The 21998-nt window shown below is 37.6% G+C and overlaps 1 protein-coding gene and 1 non-coding gene across 6 annotated transcripts in view; one reads left to right on the top strand and one right to left on the bottom strand.

Moving 5' to 3' along the window:
* The window catches only part of LOC123318918 (homeobox protein abdominal-B), a 157326-nt gene that overhangs the window by 112534 nt on the left and 22794 nt on the right, over positions 1 to 21998 (top strand). The gene's annotated exons all lie outside the window — the stretch shown is intronic.
* On the bottom strand, positions 6599 to 6670 carry Trnaq-uug. Its single transcript has one exon. It is a non-coding gene; the product is annotated as a tRNA-Gln (tRNA).

Genomic DNA, 21998 nt, shown 5'->3' with positions numbered 1-21998 from the left:
ATGATCTTGCATGAGTATGATTTGACATTGTTATAGTATAGGAAGGTATTTTTCTTCGGATTTGACCGAAGGGTTGAATTCCTAGACAGTCCAATCCTGACCATTCCGCCACATTCGCGTTTCTCGGAGTCTTGGTAGTAATGATAGTGATATTATTATCCCGGCCGGCCTCGACTTGGCAAGAAACAGATTCGTGGGCTTATTCTGACACAAATAGCATGGAGTTAGTGGACGCTAATGCTAATTTACAACGATTGCATCCAAACGGTCGTTTTATGCATTATATATACGTGGAACCGGCCTAGGGGGGCTGGAAGGGGGGTCTTAAATTTAAATAAAATGGTTGCATTTTGTTGCTTTGCCCGGTTTCCGACGATGAGCCTGAGAGCCGTAGAAATCTATGTGGGCTGGCTTTTCATTTGTGTCTCACCGATTTCAACAAGCAAATGGTCTTTAATTCTCGTAGTTTACGTTTGTAGACTTGAAGATTTCAAGAAACGGATAAGAAAAGAATCTTTCTTTACAGTATCCAGTTTTTCTAGAACAATTAGGGGAGACTAGGGAGCATTGATACTTGGGGAGGCTTGATACAGGCTTATATCCGCGGTCTGTAGCCGTTTTCAAAAGTATTATATTAGTGAACACTATTCTTTGGCAGAGGGCATTGCGTGACGTTAATCTGTAAGGCTAACAGTAGTTTGATTGTGAAATATTCAACAAAGAGTGTTTCGAGGTGAGAAATTGTAAGTTTTCACTCAAGTTACCTAAGGGTTTTATGATCATGCATTAATTCTTCGGCATAAACAAAAATTTCACTGGGAAATAGGCATAAAACTACTCAATTTACAGTTTAATTCGGTTTTCAAAATATATGAGTATAAGATGAAAACATGAATCACTTTAAAAATAGCTTTCAGGGAGGTTTGAGACATTTCTCGTGGGGAGGCCTGATACATGTATCATCTTCGAAAAATATTCCGTAGCTTGTTGGATTGGACTACATGAAGGCGTTTTCACCATCCAACATATCAAGGGGATTTTTAATAACTGGAATTTATCCGTACAATCCCCATGTATTTAATGAGGCCGACTTTTCTTGTGCGTAAGTGACTAACCGACCATTTCCTGATTTTTCTACACCTATGGGACCAGAGCAAGCCATTATCATTGCTGACCTACCTACTGAGCTAAATAATCCTAGTACATCCAGCAGCATACATAGCCAAGGCAGAACAAGAACCAAGAAAATCAAACAAAAGAGGTATACGAAAGAAAGAGTATGTAGACCGGGGTATTTCGGACAATGAGGATGACACGGTTGAAGAATATGATTGAGAGGTCGAAGATGTAGCCTATATATATTGCAATGGTTCATTTTCATCCTCTATATCAAAGGAATTCTGGATCAGGATCCAGGTGTGCCCGCAATGGCGCGACGAAGAATTTGCGGGTGTTAGAAAAGGCACAAAAATGTTTATATGTGACATTTGCAAGTGATGCCAATGGGACTTATATTTTCAATTGGTGTCTCATGCCTCCCAGTACATCGTATCAATCCTCCCATATGTGGGGAGGCTTGAGATAGTTTGCATGTTTTTGTGTTCAACGTTCTGTACAGAATAAGATGTTTAGGTTTTTGAGATTTCTATATTTATTTTGTTGAACGATTAATTGAAGAATTATATAATATAAGAAAAGTCCTGTTTCTTCATATAATTCAGTTTCCAAAATAAAAATTCCAAAAAACGTATCAACCCTCCCCAGTCTCCTACGATAAGTAACACTATGAAAAGTGTTAAAATCTAACAACCATCGATCTCATTTCGTCCAGAGTAAGACTAATGAAGAATAAGATATAAAAAGGTCATATTTCATCCCTTGCAAAATGAGGAGAACACTAATTTTTGTTTAAGCCTTCTTGCCTCCCATAGAATGCTCAATTCCATATGAGTTTTCTGCTTTATATAAAAATAAAATTAAAAATTGCAGGCAATGCTAAAAAAACAAATTAAAGACGAAATATACCATACAAATTGCTTTAAACCTAGGTCAGTTTTACCTTGATTGACCCCACGATTTGTCCAAATCCCAGTGCTGATAATGATCTTTATATGAAGCTAAGTATTAGACATCCACTATCACAAAATCACTCAACCATCATCCTTCACCATATTCCTTCAGACTAATCAACCAAAACCACCGGTCCTCACATCCATACTACCCCTAAAACTGACCGAATCAAACCCCGACAACCCCCTCTCGAACGCAGAATAAAACCGCAGAAAGCGGCAAGGAGAACTTTCCAATTTTTTTTGCTCCACCCGTTATCTGAACGTCCCAAGGGGGTAGCTGTAAATCTTTCCATGCATTTAAATGTTCCATTTCCTTCAAGCGTCCCCGAAAAGAGCGGAGATCACAGAATCCCCGTTATATACGGAGACAACAATCGGTAGAGAGGGTGCGGTATAATCCAGAAATATGCAAAAAAAATTGGGTCACACCGGGGCGATTTGTTCGCTGCTACCGTCATCGTGTAGCTGTTGTCAGGTATCTGGCGTTACTTCTGGGGTTTTATGGTTTTACAGTTGTTTTCGATTCGGAAGTTATTGTTTTTTTTTTCGGCTGGTTTCGTGGGTAACTTTCCAATTCCCGTCCAGTTACACAATAAAGTGTTATATGTTGCTGAAAATTTGAAACTCTGTTCATTATACGAGGATGTATTGATATCTAGTTAGCCTAGACTACGTCCATGCATAAAAAAATATTACGTTACCATAGCAACGAATAATAACTCATTAGAAGTGTCAGTGTGAAGTTTGAGGTCAAAAAAGTAAACCAGAGTTACGTAATAAACTAAAAGAAAGAAGATGTCGACCGAAATTGTGAAAATCGAAAAATTGCAGTATCGAGCCATCATCAAGTACCTCTATTTTAAAGGGTTAAGAGGTGAGCAGATTTACGAAGATATGCTCAATACCCTTGGTGATCAATGTCCTAAGTATGCGACCGTGAAAAATTGGACTGCAAGCTTCAAAAGAGGTAAATTTTCCATTGAAGATGATGACCGATCGAGAAGGCCAGTTTCTGTGTCAGTCCCCGAAAATATCGATGCATGACATGATTTTATAAGACCGTCGAATTGGGCTTAAACGGATATCTGAAGCACTGAATATTTCATAGGAACGTGTTCATCATACAGTTCCCGTCAATTTGGACATGAGAAAAATTGCTGGAAAATGGATGCCCAAATGTTTGAATGTTGACCAAAAGCGTGCAAGGGTAGAAGCATCGCGTTCGATCTGTGCTCGATTTGAAAACGATGTAGACTTCTTAAATCGAATGGTTACTATGGATGAGACTTGGGTACATTTCTACGATCCAGAAACAAAGGAACAATCGATGGAATGGCGGCACTCTAGTTCTCCAAGACCTAAGAAGTTTCGTGTCCAAAAATCTACTGAAAAAGTTCTTGCTTCAGTTTTTTGGGATTGCCATGGAGTTATCATGATTGATTTTTTGGATAAAGGTAGAACAATAACCGGAGATTACTATTCGACATTACTGACTACTCTAAAAGAAAAAATTGCAGGTTCGCTGTAATAAATGTATCCAATTAAGAGGAGAATATGTCGAGTAATGAAATATTTTAACATTGAAATTTTGTTTGATTCTAAGGTAGGCTTAGAATGTTTCAATAGATCCTCGTAGTACCTCAGCTTATACCCAAATTATAGGTCTTATATTTTAAGTTGGAATTGCAATGGACGAAAATCAAATACGAATTAATTTTGGTAAAATAAAATAAAAGTTTTCGGCTTGAATCCAAAAGTAATAAGTGTTTTTCGTTATTTACAGGGATTGATATTTCGAATTCTATATGTTGATATGTAATATAATTTTTCACCACCTGACAGAGAAAGCTCGAATTTTCCTCTTTAATTTCAGTGTTTTTTTCCGCGCAATATTTTATTCAATAGATATTTCTGTTTATATATGTATTCATTATATTTTTTTGGAGTTTTTCGAGGTTTCTAGTCAATTGACTCATGAAATGAGGTTAACTTTAATCAACGCAATGAATGATGAAATTCTGTTTCTGTTGTAGTGTTCAAACTTTATTTCTGAACGCAGTAATTCGGAACAGATTTGGTTTTGAATTAGGTCGGGGTAGTGAGAGAACTGTGTATTGAAAAAATCCTATATTCATCACGCAATACCAATCATTCAGGCAAATATATGAACTTGTCCCGTTATCCTGGCATTCGTCGACCCAAAACAGTGCAAAAACTGACTTTCGCCGTTCTCGAAAAATACGATTAGCTGTACGTACTAGTCCAAGTGCTATGTTCGAACGCAACTGGTTTTTGCTCTCGAACCTCCGAAATAAAAAATCCCCCATTCCAATTAGCTCGAACCAGAAGGATCTCGTCTGTACCGAGCATATCAATTATTTTCTTTACTGCGCTCGACCGCGGTGTGCGGATGCGTTTTTCTCGAATAATTGTTGCAATAAAGTGCAATAGTCGATCGGTCGATTCTCAGGTAGAAAAACCGGCGCGCTATTTCGCCAACGAGGCTTCGCATATTAGCCTGTCTGAAACTTGCCAATCAGGTTTTATAATAGATTCTAGATTCTGTTGCGAGAGCGGCTGGTCTGTCCTGCCTATAGGTTGGGGATACGAGGCGCAAGCCCAGTGTTGTCGCAATTCCCAATAAAAAAATTTTGAATCGCGAATGAGAATTAGAACTCCTGTGATATACAGGGTGAGTCTTTGACTCGTACGAATATTTTAACAGTAGATTCTTGAGGTCAAAAGAAACACTTTTCTCCTTCACCATTTTTTCCGAATCGGTTCAGTTTAAAAGATACAGGCTGTTGAAAAACCATTAAAAAATTTTGTTTTTAGTTCTATCTCACAAACGGTTTCATCGAATGAAATGAGTTTCGGAATATAGTTTTTCATTTATTTGATAATCTTTTTCGAATACAAGGTATCACTCAGCTCTTTCAGTTTCCTAATTATGACCATTACGTACCATAAAATACCAAAATTTCAAGTTACCCAACTCTTGAAACTAAGTTAGACGCTATCTGATGAATATTTGAACGTTTTGTAAAATTAAAGTAGTCTTCATATTTTCTCGTATAATGCGCCGTTTTCAAGTAATTTGATGTTCAAGAATAAAAAATATATATGTGATATTCGAAAAATTAGGTAATTTGGCTCAATGCCACTCTGTTTAGAAGATCCACAGAGGTGTAATGTCATAGATTTAGCTTGTAATTCTGAAGGGAATTTTGTTTTTCCAGGGGTGGCATAGCTCATTATGAAAACTTAAAATGGCTCTATCTTTCTAGCTATTTATAATAGTTAAATAAAAATATGAAGAAACCAGAATTTTTATCTTAGTGCAAGTATCCTTCAAAAATGATCCAAAAAGCCCAATAAAGCCAAATCAATAGATCACAATTATCAGGAATTAATTTTATCTCTTATCTTCACTTCAAAAGAGTAGGATTTGTGCTCAAGTAATCACGCACTCGAACGGGCGCATGCGCAGCGTGCGGAATGGTGGACCGGCCGGGTCAAAGTGTGGATCTTCCAGGCCCTTGTTAAAGCGTCACGTGATCATGTGTGTTTATACTGTGACGTCATATGCTCTCGAACGTCTCTGAAGTCGAAACAACGGACCTCTTCAGGGTTATGGGATCCTGTTGCGGCGTATGTAGTCATAGATCAATTACAATATAAAATTCCGGTGTACTTCGTATGAACTCTCGTTACTTTGATATTTTAAATGCACTTATTGGATCGGTGCAATTGCATGTGCATCTTCGTTTTGTCGAGGGGCAGATAGACTCTGATTTCCGAAGGAAAAAAGCTAATAAAATTTGAAAAAAATTGGGATATTTTATGACAATTTGTGGTTTCGTCTATACTATGGCGATTTGTGGAATTAGGAGAATTTAGTTTTTTTTCTGCAATTGCATATTAACTAATTAATTAGTTATCGAAAATGGCATAAAAATTTGGGACAAAAGAATATCAAGTAGCGTTTTTCAAAACAAATCTCGATATTTGATGATGTTTTCAGAGTACAGTTGAATCAGTACGGTATTAGTAGGATTCTACCTTGCCAAATTCGGCGGGCCATATATATCCATCTCCCTCTAGAAAAGGAGGGATTTATAATAAGTTAGTTAAATAAACAAATGAGTTTTTGAATTGATTTATATTGCATCCAGAATATATTTCTTATTAGGAGAACAGAACCATAGGAAGGTGCGCGTAAACTTTGTTATCTAGGATAGATAAACTCGTTTCATCTAGTTAGCGGCGGTGTACACTCATTGCAGCATGATCTCTCTCGAAGTGACCAATGGCGATAATACATCAGTGCGCATAATGAGATGCTGAATGCTGAATGGGAACCAAAATTTTGTTTTTAGCAGCGACGAAAAATTCGTAAACTGAGTTTGTACATAATTCTCTTCTTCTGATTGCAGATGTAATTTGTCGCTGAAAAAGTTCAGCGAGCTGTAGGAAAAACCTTTCATTTGATAATCGTTTTTCATTCGGTTGGTAGATAAAAGTTTAGGTTCCACCGAGATTTGAACTCGGATCGCTGGATTCAAAGTCCAGAGTGCTAACCATTACACCATGGAACCTCCGTACTGAGAGAGGATTTAGCATCGGATCTGATCCGTCAAATAATTTTTTTATTTAATTTAATTTAATGATATCAATTTAGGATGAACGAAGGGGAAAATCATTCCAATGCATTTAACATTGAGACATATATGTACCACTATTCCCGAAAATTTCACAGAAGGTACGAGTGAGTCAAACGTGATACTTCCAAGAAGAACCATAAAAATCAAATCTACCGATAAACCTCCAAAAAACGAAAAATAAAGCGTAATTTGCAGTTTTCAGGTCGGCGTCTGTAAAATCACCACGAAATATACCTAATGCAACGTTATATCTGTCATTTAAATATAGCAGGCTCGGAATATAATAAGGAGATGCCAGTGGAGTTCATTTCCTACACAAATATAAATACAGCTTTACTGCAACAAGGTTGAAACTTAATATAATCGTTTATTTATGACCCGACTGTGAAATGACATTGCACTTGAGATATGGCCCTAGGCAACTTGCGGTTTACAATTTAAATTTGGTCCTTCGTCTGTCCACGAGTATAATCTACCTGCTTGGTATTTCTCTGCGGGAAGATTATTGATCTTTCGTAAAGGACAGAAGATGTGAAAAATTGAAGTGGATAATTAACATACATGCAATAATACATAAGGTTTGGTCTATAGAGAGATATTGGGTCAATCCTTTCTATAACTATAATCAAATCAGAGACAGTTAGCAACTTATTGCTGAGTTAAACCTTCGTTCAACAAAGATATTAATTGTTCAAGTTGAAAGGCTTCTAAATGCATCAACAATTGATACCACTAAACACCAGATGAGTTGATTATTGCTCATACAAACACCTCATTTCATTTCTTTTATTTAATCAAGCCATAAGTGTCATGAGGACCATATTTTGTGCGTGTGTAATAAGCCTCCACACAAGTTCTCATTACTTTTTTATCTTTGAAGGTACAGTTATGAAACTTGGACCTTCTACAGGTACTTTTTTACGTAGAATCCATTAACGATCTCAAAATATTCGTTCATTTCGAATCATTAGGCGAACTTTCGTGTTCTTGAATGCAATTTGTTATTTTTGAATTTGAAATAAATCTTTTGTCAGTGATTAAACGTATAGAAGTGCCTAAGAAGGTTCAAGTTTCAGCTCTGTAACTTCAAACACAAAAAAGTTATGAGAACTTTTCGAATTCATCAAAATCTCAATTTTTGTTTATATCTCGGAATTTAGAAATGATAGGTCGGTTCTGTTCTCAGATTGGGATTGTTCAGGAAAAAAGAGCTCCAGGATTTGTCATCCGTTTTCTTCTAGCTGCTGTAGTTCTTGAGATCTCCTCAGTAGACAACGATTTTTGCCCACCCTGTACAGCAATTCATTCATGTCGAATACTCAACATATATTTTTGATCTCATTGTTACCGTTACTCTCAAATTCTTCGTGGATCATTTGAAACCAGCCCTTCAATCTCGATACACCATTCTTTGGATAAAAGATTCACTTTTCAATAGTGTAAAAAGGTCGGAAAATCACGATAAGACGATAAGGGTCAGTTTTCACGGGAAGATAATAAGAGAATACCACGTTTTCCGAAGAAAGTATGCCAAACAATGTCCCCACATCTTCTCTGACCGCGTCGGACCCTCGAACCGCTGATAAGCTGCGAAGAAAATGGAAATCCAATAAGGAAACGGCTTTCTTGTTAAGCGTAGCTCGAGGCCCGAGGCCTACGATCTCAGCAAGCCCATGATTTGCGCCCGTTTCAGACTCGGCGGCGGACTCGCGAACGGGGTATGTAATTTATGGATAGGGAATAAATTGCCTGACGGACTGAACAATTACCTGGGGCATTTCACGGGACCTGGTAATGGCCTTTTATCGATTCCGAACTGTTCTGACGAACTGTTACAGGCTCGGATGATCGGAGCGTCTACAATTTTTGATTTCAAAGTGCTGCCAAATTTTACGCGGCGGTCCAACATCGGTCCGTTTTGAAAAGATGACTCCAACTGTTACTATTGTTACCTTTGATGCTAAAAAATGTTGAAAAAACGTTGAACAAGAATTTGATCATTGCCTGAAAGCAAATGATAATCATTTCACATTTTTACACCGAAAAAAATTCCAATTCATAAAGAGAATTCTTAAAACCTTCAAAAGACTACTGTCACTCAACTACTACCTATACTCCATTCACTTTTATTTTAGCAGTCGGTTGGCCATGGAAATTAGACACATTTCCCTCTGTATAGTACGAAAATGTGGGGTTATGACGCTTATCAAAACATTTTTGGGTTTTAAATCAACGCTATGTTGCCCGTTCTACGTCAATGTTTCTGTAATTACGTATTTTATCACAATGTCGAATCTCTTCGGAAAATATGTGACGAACATAATTGAAGTTTATACAAACTGATTGAAGGCATACAAAATCCAGTTATTTGCCTGGAAAATACAAGAGATCAGTATAATATCATAATATCCACTAGCTTGAGGAGAGTTAATGTTCGTTATCTTCTTTGGCTAAAGTTTGAATACGTTACATCAGTTGTAGATTTCAAAAATATTAACCCGAAGATGAAATGCATATGATGCAGTGGTTGGGAATGGGTATCTCCCGAAAGAATTAACAGATAATTACAAGAATGTTAAATTTTTCAACAAAAATCATCTTGCATCAATATAAGAAAAAGGAATTGAAGGAAGTTCAAATCAAGATGAACTTCACCTTTGAACAAAAATTTCACATGAATAAACAATTAACAGGACACTTAACGCGTATTTGTGGCTATTCATCTTAATACATTGATATAATAAAAATAGTTAGGTATTTATTGGTACCTTGAGACATTTACAATGTATAGGACAAGTCAATTAAAAATAGAAAAATCAATTTTCGGGAACTTATTCTACGATGACATTCATCAAAAATCTTGTAGTAAACTTTTCGCATTAATTCACTCAAACATAAAATTCTCAAATGCCACCACTTTTTTGAGTCTCCCAATAGAAGGAAATTCTTTATCATCCTCTTCATTCACAATCTTTTTGATTTCTGGAAATATTCAGCTGAAATATAAGTCGTTTAGATTCAGATGAACCATTATATAAATTCTCTTACATTGAATATGTTCGCTACCGTCTGACGTATTGTGAATTTTAGAATATCAAGGTATAACTATTCGAATGAGCGGACCTGAACTCTAAATAGCATTTCATGAAACCCTGTCTCTTTTTTCAATCACTTTCGGCATTTTCGTAAGTGCCAACCTTACTCCGTTCTAGTTACAAAACTTGAGAAAATTATTTCATGGCCAACCGACTGCTAGAATAAATGTAAATGGAGTTATACCTATTTCTATTTTGATTTAAGTGCTGTTGAATCCTGATTCTCACTAATTCCAGTTTCCTTTTTCCATTGACAGGAAGCATCATCAAGTTAATGAATCCCTACAGATGAATCTACTTACGAACAATAAAAACTGACATTTCCGATGAGATTCAGATCTGATATCGATGAATATTAACCCGATTTCGCATTTCAATCGGCTATAAACTCGTATCTTAACGAATAATCTATTTATTAATTATGACTCTCATTAGGAAACATGCAGTAAAAGTCTAATGAATCAATTATAGAGGTAGAAAAACGATTTGATCGGACAGAAGTCGCCTTCGATTTTTTGTTTCCTCGTGTATTCCTCGTGTCGACTGTACAGGGTGGGCAAAATTCGTTGTCTACTGAGGGGATCTCGGGAACTATAAGAGCTAGAAGAAAACGGATGACACATTTCCGAGCTTTTTTCAGAGAAAGAAAGAATGGTGAAAACCGTAGCCTCTTACGATTCTTCGTATTTGAGCTATCAGCAAAAAAAATTAGATTCAGACGATTTCGAAAAGTTGTCATAACTTTTTTGTCTTTGAAGTTACAGATCTGAAACTTGAACCTTCTGCAGGACCTTTTTTCGTAGAATCCACTGACGAGCTCAAAATATTTTATAATTTCGAATCATTTGGCGAACTCTATATAAATCATTAGGCGCTCTATGTTATAGTTCTTGTACGAACATACAAACGTGCGTCCACAGTTTGGACGTAACCAGTTTATGTTATGGTGTTTTCGAAATCCATACCGGTTTCGGCATTCCTATACCATCATCATTGTAAACGTGGAGATTAATTTTTGAGGAGGCAAATAGGTGAAATGAAATATTTTCCTCAGCAACTCATTTTAAAGTATTATTTTTTTTCTGGGCAGGATTAACTTCTGATCTCCATCTTTTGTAACCCGTACAAGTTGTCGAACCGTCTCAAAGCAAGACGTTACCTCTCTTTCCTTCGGAACGAATCTACCACGCGGCTATTTTCGAAACATTGTTACACGTCGATCCATAACATACCTAATGAATTATTATTGGACTTCAAAGATGGAGAATGCCGCCAGAAGAAGACATTACTGGGTCCGTTACGATTCGAAGGGGTTATAAGCCGTATCCAAAGCGCCTAGCAATGCCATAAATAACGTAGGAACCGTCACATTTTACACATATGCTTTTAATTATTTTTATGCCTGCAACAAAGCCAGTTTTGTTTTCTTCCATGTCAACCTTTCGTTCGGAATGAGACGTCGGTGAGGTTTATGGGGGGGTCTTCAATGTTGCCCAGGTTAACATCGCCTCCTCGATGGTCTCGTTCTTTCATCCATTAAATAAAAAATTAATATGGAAAATACAGGGTGTCTTTCGTTCGTAGGAATATTTTAACAATAGATTATTGAGGTTAAAGGAAACACTTTTTTCCTTTACCATTCTTTCCGAATCGCCTCGGTTTAAAAGATACAGGCTGTTGAAAAACCATAAAAAATGTTATTTTTAGTTCAATCTCACAAACGATTTTATCGAATGAAATGAATTTCGGAATATAGATTTTCATTCATTTGATATATCTTTTTCGAACACAAGATATCACCCACTTCTTTCAGTTTTCTCATGATGACCATTACTTACCATAAAAATACCAGAAATTCAAAGAACCCAACCCTTGAAACTATGTTGGACGTTATCTAATGAATATTTGAACGTTTTGTAAAATAAAAGTATTCCTCATTTTTTCTCGTATAATACGAAGTTTTCGAGTAATTTGATGTTCAAAAATTATTCTGTGAAATTTGAAAAATTGGGTACTTTGGCTGAATACAACTCTGTTTAAAAGATCCACAGATGTGTAGTGCCACAGATATCTATAGCTTGTTATTCTGAAGGTAATTTTGTTTTCCCAGGGATAGCATAGCTCATTATTAAAACTTAAAATGGCTGTATCTTTTTATAAGGGCCGAATCGGAAGAAACTGATATAGGAAAAAATTGCTTCTTTTGATCTTAAGAATCTACTGTTAAAATATTTGTACGAGTCAAAGACTCACCCTGTATAGTTTAAAAGTAGCCTTAAAATAATCATAATAGATGGGATTGCAGTCACGTTCCGAATCAGGCAACGAACACAACACTATTTTTGTTAGAATCGTCTAAAACAATAGTAGAAGGAAGTCCATAAATATCGACTCCAAAAACAGTACACTTACTTTTCACTCTATGAGAAATTACTCACAGTAAGGTAAACTTACTTTTCACTCTATGGAAATCCATAAATATCGAGACCAAAAACAGTACGAGTACACATACTTTACACTCTATGAGTCGAATTTATGTCCCACCATGCTCTGTGATCTGTACCAACTTCACTTCCGTCAAATTTTAGACATAGAGACATGGACTAAGCATTTCCTTTCCATCTGTACATGAAATACGGTCAAAAAAACTAACAAGGAGAAACTGAACATCAGGTCAGATAGTTGTCTTTTTCCAAAATTTTGATAGGTCCACACGTCGTCTATGTTAACAGAAAATAGACGGGTATTGGCCTGACGATCATCATTTCTCTCTTTCTAAAAAATAGCCAATTTCATGATGGTATAAGCAGTCCACGTCTATGTCTATGCGTCATATAGTTGTTAACCTATATGTCACCATCTGACATCGATTGTCAAAAACCTGTAATTTTCTCTGATCATCGATATCTGTCAGCAACTTGGGAAAAGATGTCTAGTTTACGTTTGGGATTTCTATGCGTACGTTTTCCATTCGCAACATTTTTTCTTTCGCAGAGTCCCATCCAAACAACGCAGGAGCTTTTTATTATATCTAATTAATGGCGAAATCCCACCATGAAAGGGTCAGAGCTGGTCTCGGTTTCCCACAATTCACTCCGCTAATAGACAGTGTCTCCTAAAAATCAGAATCAGTTTAGGGAAACGACTCCATCGAGGCACAGCTTCATTATAAAATGCGAACAAATTATGATTTACGACCGTCCATAAAATTCGGGACACTCGAAATAGACCGCGCGCGTAGCAGCGTCGGTGTAGGAAGAAAAAGAACCGATTTGTATGTCCTGCGGAGCGTGTAATAAAGTTTCCGATCGGTGGGAGAACAAAGGGGTCCTTGTTCTTCCTCCTCCCATCTAAATACCGTTCCGCGTTTTCGTTCTTTACCCCGCGATTGCTTTTCGAAACTATCCTCAAGTCTCACACGCCCACGATTTCGATTACGCGACTTTACAAAGGCGTAAACTCGGTAAAATACAATGCACCTTCAGATGGGGCGATTGCAGGAGACGTAAAAGGAGATGTCTGTCTGATAAAAGCAGGAAAAATTCGAGCGATTCCGACAGTTTTCTGCAATCGTCCACGGTACCACGACAATTATGGGATGCTAGAGTAGGAGTTGAATTTCTCTCAAGAATACCTACGTAGAATTTCGTGTAGACAAACCAAATTGAAGAAAAACCCGAATAAACTCCGTGACGGAAAATTTCAGTATCACAACACAGTAATAACAAAAAATTACATAGACTAGATCAGTTTCCAGATCTACTATGTATTTTGTCACTTTAGGTTTCGAAAGCCAGCATAAGTTTCATTCACTTGAAAAAGCCGAGATTTAGGAAAAGGTAAAAAAAAATTATTTTATATACACAGTGGGCCATTGAAAACGAACCATCGGCTCCGTGAGTCCACAAAACCGAATTGTACAGTGTGAGTCTTTGACTCGTAGTAATAATTCAACAGTAGGTTAGTCGGAAGAAACACTTTTTTCCTATACCATTTTTTCCGATTCAGCTCTGATTGAAATATGTAGGCATTTTTAGTTTTCATAATGAGCTGTGCCACCCCTGGAAAAAAAAATTACTTTCAGAATGATTAGCTGCGGGTGATATCTTGTGTTCGAGAAAAATTCATCGAATACACTGCGCACAAATATTAACGCACATTATGGAAATCTCCAATTTATTCTACAACTGAAGGTGTTCTCAATGATAATTATTTTTATCAGAATTATGCATGCATATGTTATCTGCTTTCAACGGTTTTCTTCAATACAGATGTTTTTTCCCAGCAGAATAAAAAAAGATGATTTTATCAGATTTTGAATGTATTGGCTCCATTCTAAAATCAGTTGTTCTCGATCAATTCTAGTGATCAATAGTTTTTCTTTCGTTTGATTCTCTACACTCGATCGCTATGCAACGCGAAACACGCAATTTGACCCAAGAGGAATGTGCCCAAGTGGTAGTTTTGCGAGAAGAAGAGTGGACATACACAAGAATTGTCATTCAAGAACGTTACTTGAGAGTTTCCTCGTTGAGACAACGGTTTGCAACCGCTCGCCTCCTTCAAATTCAGCTTGAGCAAACTCATGAGGTGCAAATTAACACTCAGACAATAAGAAATCGCCTCAGAGAATATGATTTAAGGCCTCTTGTCGCGGCAAGAGGCCCAGCTCTTACCCCAGTACATCGAAGGGCGCGTTTGGATTTTGCGAGAGAGCATATCCATTGATCCATTGGGAAGAGGCCGATTGGGAAAGATTTCTCTTCACAGATGAGTCTAGATTCTGCCTTTACCATTGTGATCGACTTTCCTTTGTATACAGACGTCCACATGAAAGATATACTCAATGCAATTTCCTGAATACTACTGGTTTCGGGGAGGATCGATTATGGTATGGGGTGGAATATCTTTGACTGCTCGCACAGACCTGGTGGTCGTTGATAATGGAGCTATGAATGCTGATAAGTATATAAGGAACATTCTTGAAGAGCATGTAGTGCCATTTGCCCCAAACATTCGTGAAAATTTCATTTTTATGGACGATAATGCCAGACCCCATCGTGCGCGCATCGTTCAGGAGTACCTTGAAGAGGTTGAAGTCTCTCGAATAGAATGGCCAGCAAGAAGTCCAGATCTCAATCCGATTGAGCAGGTTTGGAACATCCTCAATAGAAGGCTCAGAAGTTCAGAAAAACATCCAGCCACTCCAAAGTTTTTTCAGAATGCCGGGGAAAAGATCAGTTTTTTGTGTTAAATTATCTGTATATATTGCATATGGAATGAATGTTATCTTCTCCAAATTAGTAGTAGCTAGCTACTATTTCAACAAAATGAAGAATTGTATTATTTGGCACGAAAGATTCATCAAATTAGAAGCTCCCACAAAATCCAGTTCCATCCATGGAGAATAGTCGTTTTGTTTCATTCTCCTTTGAATTAGTTCAGTAATATGAATATTCCCTGATTATTATTTGTCTAAGGAAGTTACTAAAATTTGGGGAAAAATATAATTTGTAATTTAATTCTATTCTTGTTTTTTTTTATATTTGGCTTCATTTCTGCGAACTCCTATGACCCCAGTCTGTGCTATCTGCATACAGTTCCATTTTCCGGGTAACTCTGATGGAACAAACGAGGGTTTCCGTCATTCCCAGCAGGCCAACCCCCACCGCCCACCGCCCACTGCCGACTAAGCACGAAATTTCTCCTCCGGACGCTGCTCAGCCCCAATCTGCATCACAATAAAGAACAGACATTCGGTCTCCTTCATTACACTAAACTTCCCGGCCATTTAACTTCCGGGGGCTATTTAACCCTGCATAATTAATCAAATTATTCCTTTTGATCGTCGCCGTTGATGGGTGTGGAAATTCGGGAAGTCTGTAGAGTCCGCGGGGCAAATACATAATCGGCGGAGGGTTACGCCGAGCATGGGAATGGGGCTTAATGAGGGCTAAGGAAGAGATTGTCGTTTCTTTCGTTTTTTCAGGGGGAGGGGGGATCGTCAGCGGATATTCGACGTGATTGGCGTTGAAAGTGGGGACTTTTTAAAGCGTTCAAGTTCGATTCTCGTGTTTGAAGACCGGTTTATTAATTGACGGATCAAAGCGTTGAGTTTTTCGAACGAAATCGTCTTTTCGTACTGCAGTTCAAAGATGAACTACTGTTCACGGTGTTTTGCGATCTCTTTAATATCGGTACATTAGTTTTTTGCTCGTGAATAACGTTTTTTGTTCGTTAGAATGATATGAGGTTTTTTGAGATGACAACTAAATTACTTTTGAAATTTGACTACTCATCCTGCCTCATTCAACGCTTATTAAGTTTTTTTTGGCATCGAATTAGATGAAGCAATTTATAGGTACCTACCTAAACTTGAAACTATACTCCATTTACTTTTATTTTAGCACTCGGTTGGCCATGGAAATTTAACACATTCCACTCTGTATAGTGCGAAAATGTGGGGTCATGACGTTTGTCAATATATTTTTGGCTTTTAAATCAACGCTATGTTCCCATTCTACGTAAAAGTTTCTGTTATTACGTATTTTATCACAATGTCGAATCTCTTCGGAAAATATGTGCCGGATATAATTGAAGTTTATACAAACTGATTGAAGGCATACCAAATCCAGTTATTTACATGGAAAATACAAGAGATCAGTATAATGTCCTTATATGCACTAGCTTGAGGAGAGTTAATGTTCGTTATCTTCATTGGCTAAAGTTTGAATACGTTACATCAGTTGTAGATTTCAAAAAAATTAACCCGAGGATGAAATGCATATGATGCAGTGGTTCGGAATGGGTATCTTCCGAATGAATTGACAGATAATTACAAGAATGTTAAATTCTTCAACAAAAATCATCTTGCATCAGCATAAGTGAAAGGAATCAAAGGAAGTTCCAAGTTAAGATGAACTTCACCTTTGAACAAAAATTTCACATGATTAAACAATCGACAGGACAACTGGTGCCTATTTGTGGCTGTTCATCTTAATACATTGATATAATAATAATAATTAGGTATTTATTGGTACCTTAAGACATTCACAATGTATAGGACAAGCCAAATGAAAAATAGAAAAATCAATTTTCGGGAACTTATTCTACGATGACATTCATCGAAAACCTGCAGTAAACTTTTCGCATCAATTCACTCAAACATAAAATTGTCAAATGCCACCACTTTTTTGGGTCTCCCAATAGAAGGAAATTCTTTGTCATCCTCTTCTTTCAAAATCTTTCTGATTGTGGAAATATTCAGCTGAAATATAAGTCGTTTAGATTCAGATGAAACATTATAAAAATTCTCTTACATTGAATATGTTCGCTACCGTCTGACGTATTGTAGATTTTAGAATATCAGGGTATAACTACTATTTGAATGAGCGAACCTGAATTCCAAATAGCACTTCCTAAAACCCTGTCTTTTTTTTTCAATCACTTTCGGCATTTTTGTAATATTAATTGATATTAGTTGTGGCAAGGGCGTTATGACATTAACGACATTTCATGAGTGCCAACCTTAATCTGTTCTAGTTAAATTAGAATTATTTCATGGACATATATAAACGAATGGAGTATACTTATCATCTCCTCTTTCTAGAGAAACTTTATTTATAAGGTTTGAGATGATGGATTAATCTGCTATCCAAAGCATGATCATGAAATGCTGTACATACTTATAGTTCTTTCCAATGGCCCACCCTGTATTTAATACAGCATTCAATTTTTCTACTTGAAAATCTCTCAAGTCATGAAACCTCTACCTAACCTAAACATCAATCAAAGTGAAAAAATAGGTATTAATTAATACTTTTAGACGGAAATCAGGGTTGAAAATATTGTCTGAATAGTACGCGTACAGTTGTTGCATTTTTGGTTCATATTTTTCATTGAACTTCTCACTCACGCAAGTGTTCTCCGTTTTTTCACAAAACAAAGTTCGAATTTTGACGATATGTGAGAGTTTTCTGGCCTAATTTGGGATTTTAACCTTGAAGAGAAAGGAAGTTGAACTCTTGTAATTTTTCATGTTGTCAGAGCGACTGTTTGCTTAAAATTCAATTGTTTTTCAAATGAGGAAAAATATATGGAACTCTAGCATCTACTTCAGCTTGGAGTGAGCAAGAAACAGTCAGTTTAATGTTAATTGGAAACGTGAAATAACCTAACGCTAGCTAGCGGAAGAATCGTGCGTTCAAGTATAAATTTCCGCGACCGCAAAGTTGCGGTTTCACCATTCCACGCTAAAAAACAACCTCCGAACGTCTTCCATCACGCACGGAAAATACCCAGTTCGGACTCGTCCAAATCTTCCCGGAACTCACCCGTACGAAATAACCCCGACGAATTTCATCTGAATTTCGTCTTGCCGTGCCACTTCCATCAACCGAGCCCGTCTCCGGTCCCAGCGCGTCAGACCGGCACATTACGGCCTCCATTCGCGCCGTAAAATGCCTTCGTAGGACTCATTCGACGGGCCGAATGGCGGAAAGGATGCCGTTTTCGCCTTTTGCGAACGAACCCGCCGGGCGTTATCTCGCTGATGGCGATGACTGGGACGGAATTGCTCGGATCTCGCCTGCCTCAGCGATCAGTGAAGGATTTGGCGGGTCGCGGGTGGGATATTCACGGCGTATCCCTGGGAAAACAGGAGATTGTAGAAGATTGATTCCTGGGGAACTTTCTCGGTATCCAGTAGGATGAGGAATGAATTGAAATACGTTGGAAATCGGGGTATAATTGGACTCTTATGGATGATTGGCTGGTCACTGGCTCACAATTGGCTCTCGAACTGGATCGCCTCGGAAGGCGAGGCATTTCTCGAGATGGATTTCGAAATTTGCGTAAAAGGTAGAGAATTATAGTAGCCAGCGATTGAGAATTATTTTTTCATTAATTTCTTCTGGAAATAAATGCATTTTTGGCGATGAACAACGAACCATCGATCTGGTCAATTGAATTTCTCCATCTGACATATTAGTTGGGGAGCGGACGATGCCAAATCGAGATTTACTCCAGCGTCGTGGAGAACTAATGGATTTTGAAGATTAGACACTTGGTTGAAGGTATTTTAAACATGTAAACAATCACTTTTAACTCTGTTGGCTGTCATTGAAAGTGTCACTTTTAATGGCAGTTTTACAAAAAAACTTTCTCACCTTTTATCTGATGAAATTGAAAGAGCAAGAGATATTTCGTTGAAATTTTCGATATTTTGAAGGTCCTTTGTCATTCTAAACAGAAAATGAGTCAAGAATGAAGGCTCCTCAATAATAAAATACATTTGAGTATGGTTTTTATTCTGAAAAACAGACAAATTTCTAAACAGATATGTTCTTCCTCAATAGTTACGAGGATATAGTGAAAAATTCTTAGCCTACTATAAAACCAAACAAAATTTTAACGTCAAAATACTTTATTACTCAACATATTCTCCTTTTAATTGGATACATTCATTACAGCGAACCTGCAACTTCTCCAGACCTTTCAAAAAAATGTTTCTTCTCGCTCTGCAAACCAGACCAGATTTCATTACCTCCTCGTTGGAAGAAAATTTACGACCTTTTAAACTTTTTTCAGTTGAGGAAAAAGATGATAATCGGATGGAGACAAATCTGGTGAATAAGGGGGGTGTTCTAGTAATTCAAACCCTAAATCGCGAATTTTTTGCATGGCAAAATGAAATTTGTGTGCAGGGGCGTTGTCCTGCAAAAACGAAACATCTTTGGAGAGCTTTCCGCGTCTTTTCTGTTTAATTTTTTTCCGCAGAGTGGTCAGTAATGTCGAATAGTAATCTTCAGTTATTCTTCTACCCTTATTCAAAGAAGCAATCATGATTACTCCATGGCAATTCCAAGAAACTGAAGCAAGAACTTTTCCAGCACGAAAACTTCTTAGGTCTTGGAGAACCAGAGTGTCGCCATTCCATCGATTGTTGCTTTGTTTCTGGATCGTAGTAATGTACCCAAGTCTCATTCATAGTAACAATTCGGTTTAAGAAGTCTGCATCGTTTTCAAATCGAGCACAGATCGAACGCGATGCTGCTACTCTTGCACGCTTTTGATCAACATTCAAACATTTGGGGATCCATTTGCAGCAATGTTTCTCATGTCCAAATTGACGTGAACTATATGATGAACGCGTTCGTATGAATTATTCAGTGCTTCAGATATCCGTTTCAGCACAATTCGATGGTCTGATAAAATCATGTCATTAACTGCATCGATATTTTCGGGGACTGACACAGAAACTGGCCTTCCCGATCAGTCATAATCTTCAATAGAACATTTATCTCTTTTGAAGCTTGCAGTCCAATTTTTCACGGTCGCATACGAAGGACATTGATCACCAAGGGTATTAAGCATATCTTCGTAACTCTGCTTACCTCTTAACCCTTTTAAATACAGGTACTTGATGATGGCTCGATACTCTAATTTATCGATTTTCACAATTTCGGTGGACATCTTCATTCTTTCAATTTATTGCGTAAAGCCCGTTTGCAACAGCCGAGAATTCTCTGGAGAATTCTCTACAAAATTCTCGCAAGAAAAGGGCGGAGACTATTTAGTACGCAACTGAACAGAGAATTCTACCGAAAGTGCGTATGTAACGGTACATAATTCACGGCGCATGAAATCTCGAGTAAATTTTCTAGAGAATTCTCGGCTGTTGCAAACGGGCTTAACACTAGTTTAATTTTTTGATCTCAAACTTCACACTGACACTTCTAATGAGTTATTGATCGTTGCTATGGTAACGCAATATTTTTTTATGCATGGAACTGGTCTAGATATCAATACATCCTCCTATGAATAATTGAGTATACAATCTTCAGACGATGATCAGGGATGAGAACTAATTTAAGTTTCGAAAATTCATGTATCCCTCGGGGAAGAACTTCTTGTTTGAACCTTACCTTTTAAACATTCTGGGCGGGTTTTTAAACTGTCAAATCCCCCGCCTTTCACGCCCGTACGTCGCTTGAATGCAGAACCAGGATTTGGAAGACCGTCGACCATTCCTTAGGACGGCAACGTTAGGAGTTTATGGAACGGAGTTTCCTGTGCGCGGCATAACATGGTCCGGAAACGTAGTCTTTCTTCTGAGAATCGCCATCGTCGAAAGAAGCAGGTGGAAAGACGGTATCCTCTTCAGAATCACGCCAAGAATACTCGTATAGAGGCGGCGGCAGTTCGAATATTGAATCGATGTGGCCGATGCTGGTTAAAAATCTACAATGAAAATGAAAACTGAATTACATTATTTGTTATGAAAGCAAACCTCACTTCCCAATCCAGATAACCAATAATATAATAGCTGAGATCCTTAAAAAAATCGACAGAAATATGCAGACCCTTCACTTTGCCTAGATCTACCATCCAGTAGAATCCTTAGTGTATCTTTCATGCGAAAAATGAAATAAACTCGTTGTCCTATTTGTGACCTTTGTGCCCTGCAAGAATGCTTGTGGGAACTGCGAAATCTAAGATTCCTCATCTTCATACGCTCATCTCTCACGTACCAATCTAAGACCGCTAAGATAATCGATATGCCAAATTTGGAGACCGCTAAAGGCGGAAGATGTGACGTTGTCTGAATTGGCAATCATTCAAAACCGCACGGCTACGTTAATACTGCGGTTTTCGTTGCATAAGCGACACGTTAATTGTTTCGTCAGTGAAATGCATACCAGTAAATATGCAAACAATGTTGCGCGGACAGAATTTTATCAGCGGTAATTATAAATAATTATTTGTGTTTATGAATATTGATGTTCATGGAGCTTGCATGGGGAATTCATGAGTGTGGAGTGCAGTTTTCGAAGAGGACATTTCAATTAATTCATTTTCCTGTCGTTAACCTAATAAAGTGGTTCCCTTTTAGCTGGGTTCATCACTGCCGTACTCTGCATGCTTTCCTGGTGGTGGTAACCACTTGGCCACTGAAGTAGCAGAAGGTTATGAGAATCCCATACAAACCTAGGCATCTCTGGAGTGGTGGACTTTCATGGAGAATAACTCTGAGATCTACCCGTCCTTAGGAAGCTTGGAGATATCGGTTATAGTCTGGTACCAGAGTCCATGGCATGATGATGGACTATATAGGGAGCATGCGAGGGCTCCCAAGATAGTGATGGAGGCTAATACTTCCTTTCTCC

The sequence above is a fragment of the Coccinella septempunctata genome, chromosome 8 (genome assembly GCF_907165205.1).
Source record: "Coccinella septempunctata chromosome 8, icCocSept1.1, whole genome shotgun sequence".
NCBI classification, from domain to species: domain Eukaryota; kingdom Metazoa; phylum Arthropoda; class Insecta; order Coleoptera; family Coccinellidae; genus Coccinella; species Coccinella septempunctata.
Note: the sequence above shows the minus strand (reverse complement) of the source record. Positions and strands in the feature narration are given on the sequence as shown.